Source organism: Trichosurus vulpecula, chromosome 1 (genome assembly GCF_011100635.1).
Source record: "Trichosurus vulpecula isolate mTriVul1 chromosome 1, mTriVul1.pri, whole genome shotgun sequence".
Classification (NCBI taxonomy): Eukaryota; Metazoa; Chordata; class Mammalia; order Diprotodontia; family Phalangeridae; genus Trichosurus; species Trichosurus vulpecula.
Window position 1 is genome coordinate 317,629,066 of NC_050573.1, and position 5,371 is coordinate 317,634,436.

The following is a 5,371-nucleotide window of genomic DNA, read 5'->3' on the forward strand; positions in this document are numbered from 1 at the left end:
CAGGGCATGAGGCTGGAACCTGAATATGGGTTTCCTTGGGGGTAGGGCCCATGGTGATAGATACTGCAGGGCCTGAAATAAGGGCAGGCCATGAGGGTAGAACCTGAGTAAGGGTCCCTTCAGGGGAAAGGGACACAGAGGGAGGCACCTCAACCAGACCCTTGGCTGGGACCTGAGCAGGGGTCACCAAGTGGGGAGGAGCCATGGGAGGAGATGCGTGGCAAGAGACTTGGACTGTGACAGAGGCAGGAAAATAGAGGGGTTGCACTACAGGAAACCAAGGGAAAGAGGGGATGCGCATGGAAGGGGGAGCACAGGAAACAAGGGTGAAATTTAAAAAAAAATAGTCATTTGAAGGTTTGCACAACCATCTCATAGTGCCATATATTGTCACCTGATAACATTGTTATATGATAATTTCCTTGCCATAATAGCTTACTAATCAACAAGCATGTATTAAATATAACTTTCTAGTCTGGAATGATAGGCACTTGTCAAATGCCTACTTACAAATGCATACTTTCATTGGATCACCACAATATTACTATTACAGAGGCACAAGAAGTACCTTCATCCACATTTTAAAGTTTTCAGGAAATTAATGTGATATGTCCACAGTCATAAGGCTAAGAAATGGGACAGCCAGCAGAAGAATCCAGACAATACCCAACTCCCAGTTTAGCATTGTGTCCTCTATATTATGCAGTCATCTCTCCACCTCTGGCCATCAAACTAAATCTATGAGAAACTCTCCAAGCTCATTTGGAAGAAAGATACCATGGCAATCTAATATTTAGGAATGAACTTCTTTATAACATTAAGTACTTAACAGAATAACTAGTGAACCTAGAATAATTCCTGGCCTACATTTTTATGTATTTTATGCTTTATGCAAACATGAACATATTTTTATAATATCATCACGGTGACTTCCTGCTACAACTACCATCTGTGGTATCTGATGTTATATGTGTAGGGATAGTACCATATGTTTTTGTCTTCCAAAGTCTTACCTAAAATTTTCATTTGCTATAATGCGTGATTTTTTTTTCCTTTTGTTAAGCCTTCAAATTAAAAAATCAACCAGAAGGAAATTGAATTTGTAAAATCAGAAAATACAATTGCAGAGAAAAAAGGTAACTCAGACATTATCTATTCAGACTCTTTTTCTGCCTTTGTTTGAGAACCTTCAACAGCAGGGAACTCCAAACCCCCAAGCCATCACATTTTAATTTTAATTGAATGCAAATCAGTTGAAGGAAACACCCATTTATTAAATATCCTAGGTGCAGGTTTCTCTCCTAATAATAAAGAAGAAAAAAAACCAATAAATTGTGCATAGCTTGTGACATGATAAATGGTATAGGAGAATATCCTATAGATATAGACAAAAATATTTGATAGAAATTGAGTATGTTAAGTGTCCCAGAAAAGCGCAAATGCTCTGGAAATTCTGAAGAAGGACAGTCATTTCCTGTAAGAGTTAAAACAAATCATGTTAAAGAATCAACCCATCAATCTTTGAGTAAATTGGCCATGCCCATATAAAACTGTGTGGTTATTTCAAATAAATTATTAATTTTCATTCTGCTCTTGTCTTGGAGGGCCACTGGGTGGTGCAATGGATACAATTCTAGTCGGGAAGACTCAACTTCATGAGCTGAAATCTGGTCTCAGACACTTATTTGTTGTGTGATCCTGGGCAAGTCAATTAACCTTGTTTATCTTGGGTCCTCATTTCTAAAATGAGGTGGAGAAGAAAATGGCAAACCATTCCAGTATCTTTGCTAAGAAAACCCCAAATTGTGGCATGAAGATTTGGACATGACTAAAATGACTGAAAAACAACTTATTAGATAATGAATCTAAATATGACTAATTGCTAAATATGTAACCTGGAACTCATACTGGCTCTCCTTGTGAACGGCAACAAAGATTTCATCTGTCTCATGTTTTGAGATTCATAGACATTTCCATGTGTCCTTCAGCTTTAGGAACAAATGAAAGCTAGGAGTTCTGCTTTTTAAATACAACTTGTCATTCATTGGGCACTGCATGTGTATATGACTCTATTGTTACTTCTTTCAGCTTTCTAGGAAATTCCCCCAAATGTACTGAAACAGACTATGAAATATGTAACCTATTGATACCACTTTTTTGTTTTATTTTTAATCTTAAATTAAATTGTATGGGAATGGTGTATTGATATAATGGAGGTAGTTAAAGTTTCTTGCTTGTAATATCTGACAACAGATCTTTCTGTATTATATACAATGGCTATCATCATGTCTTAAAGCATGGGAGGGGATTACTTAATTTTCTTGAATATTCTTCATTGGACAGATTATCTAATTATGGTATCATGCTATTAGATGGCATGTTTTCTCCAACTGATTCTGTGTGTGTGTGTACGTACGTATATACAAATACATATATGTCCATTCACATTAGGATAATATAATTTTTGGCCAATAGATGGAAGAGAATACTATTTGCCTTATTTTACTGTTATTAAAAAAAACCACAAGAGCATGTCTCTGTGTCTTTCTATGTTTCTTTGTCTTTGTATTTCTGGGCTTTTTCTCTTTCTGTCTCTTTGCTTCTCTAAGAGTTTTTGTGATTTTAGAAATATTTTGTGGGTGGATATGAGGCAAAGCATGCAACATAATGGTTAGAGTATAAAATTTGGGGTTAATAAAATGTGGGTTTTGCTACTAACTGCTGCAATACTTATTAAGTGGGTACATGGGTGAGTCACTTAGTATCTCTGAGCCTTAGTTTCCTCATCTGTAAAAAATAATGAAAGAGTTGAAGTCAATGGTCTCTAAAATTCTCTTTTTAAAATCAATAAATTAAAGAATGGCTAAATGAGCTGTGGTATAGGAATGTGGTGTATTGTTATACTATTGGACAGCAAGAAATAAAGAAAAATATGGTTTTAAAAAGCCATAGAAAATATTGTACAAACTGATGCAGAGGGAAGTAAGCAGAACCATAAAAACAATTTATACTAAAACATAAATATTATAAAAATGAATAATTGTGAGAATATTTTAAACTAGTGAAGAATGAAATGAACAGAACTGAAAGAAAAATTTATAAATAACAACACTGGAAAAACAAACTGGGAAAATGTAAGAACTACAATTAAGGCAGTGCCTATTCATAATTCCAGAGGACTGATAAAGAGGCATGCTAGGTAGCTAGCAATTATAGAGAAGTGATGGATTTAGGGTGCAGAATGATAAATACATATGTGTGCTTACATGTTTGTGCATGGATGTACACATATATGCATATGTATATGCATGTGTACTTGCACTGATGGCAGAGAGAAAGAGAGAGAGAGAAAGGGAGAGAGAGACAGAGAAAGAGAAAGAGAGAGAGAGACAGACAGAGAGAGAGAGACAGAGAGAGAGAGAGAGAGAGAGAGAGAGAGAACTTAGGGATTTTTTTCACTTGGATATACCTCCTAGAAATGGGTAAATATGTTTTCTAGAAATTAAGTTTTAAAAAATTATTGTGTAGTATTCCTGGAGGAGAAAATGTATTTATGTTAATTTTAAAAATAGGAGATGACGTATTGCTATAGATATGAAATACTATATGCACTTTCAGAGGTGGTATCTATATTTTCCTTTTCACTCTTTTTTAAACTTTTTCACAATAGACTTGTTATGAAATGGGTATAATGTGTAAATCTTTATAATGGAAAAACAAAACCCAACCAAAAAAGAAAAAAATATAAATACATCCAAAAATTTATGAGTCTATCAATAGGATGATATTCATACATGTGCCTTTATTTTTAACAAATTTTGATTCCAGTAGTGTCAGGTTTTAGTACTTGAATTAGCAGACAGAAATTTAACAGAGGTAAGATCAAGGTAAATCTTATAGAAAAAAGACTTTTATTGCTAGACATGCCCAATATAGCTTGAAAAAACTAAAATTCTTTCATCACAAAGACATACAACATTGGGCTTTCTTTGATCTTTGAATATTTTTATAATAATGGGTAACAACTTTATTTTAACTTTTATTTGGTATTCATTGATTTGAATGTTCTAGCTGACAAATGTGAATTTCAGTTTTTCACGTTAATTGATATAGCATAATATGTTCTACAAAGTTTCTTTTGCTTTCTTTTCCTCACAACACACCTAAAGTACAAATACGACAGTCATTTTACAGGTGAACAACCAAGGGTGAGAAACTGTATGTGATTTTCCAAAGGTCACAAGACTAGTGAATATTGGAAAGAGATTTTGAAATTAAGTCTTTGCAATCCTTAAAAGTTCATATAAATGTTGGGGGCAGAGCCAAGATGGCAGCTGGAAAGCAGAGCCTAGTGTGACCTCCTTGCCAAGTCCCTCCAAAAACCTATAATAAATGGCTCTGAACCAGTTCTAGAACTGCAGAACCCACAAAACAGCAGAGGGAAGCAGGGCTCCAGCCCAGGACAGCCTGGATGGTTGCTGGGTGAGGTCTATCTTGCACGGAGCTGGGACCGAAGCGTAGCAGAGCACAGCGTGGGCTACAAGGACCAACCAGACCAGGAGCCAGGAGGAGCGGGCCCTAGCACCCTGAATCAGTGAGCTGCAGCACTTACCAGACTTCTTAACCCACAGACACTGAAGACGACAGAGAAGGTTAGTGGGAAAAGCTGCTGGGGACAAGGGGATAGAGTTTGTGGTACTACCTTAAAAATTAGATTGTAGCAAGTAGAAGCTAGTGACTTTATGAGAAATCAAGATATTATAAAACAGAACCAAAGGAATGAAAAAATGGAAGACAATGTGAAATATCTCATCGGAAAAACCACTGACCTGGATAATAGATCCAGGAGAGAAAATTTAAAAATTATTGGACTACCTGAAAGCCATAATAAAAAAAAAGAGCCTAGGTATCATCTTTCAAGAAATTATCAAGGAGAACTGCCCTGATATTCTAGAGCCACAGGGCAAAATAGAAATTGAAAGAATCCATCGAACACCTCCTCAAATTGATCCCAAAAAGAAATCTCCTAGGAATATTGTCACCAAATTCCAGAGCTCCCAGATCAAGGAGAAAATACTGCAAGCAGCCAGAAAGAAACAATTTGAGTGTTGTGGAAACACAATCAGAATAATCTAAGATCTGGCAGCTTCTACGTTAAGAGATCAAAGGGCTTGGAATATGATATTCCAGAGGTCAATGGAGCTAGGATTAAAACCTAGAATCACCTACCCAGCAAAACTGAGTATCATGCTCCAAGGCAAAATATAGATTTTCAAGCTTTCTCAGTGAAAAGACCGGAGATGAATAGAAAATTTGACTTTCAAATACAAGAATGAAGAGAAGCATGAAAAGGTAATCAAGAAAAAGAACA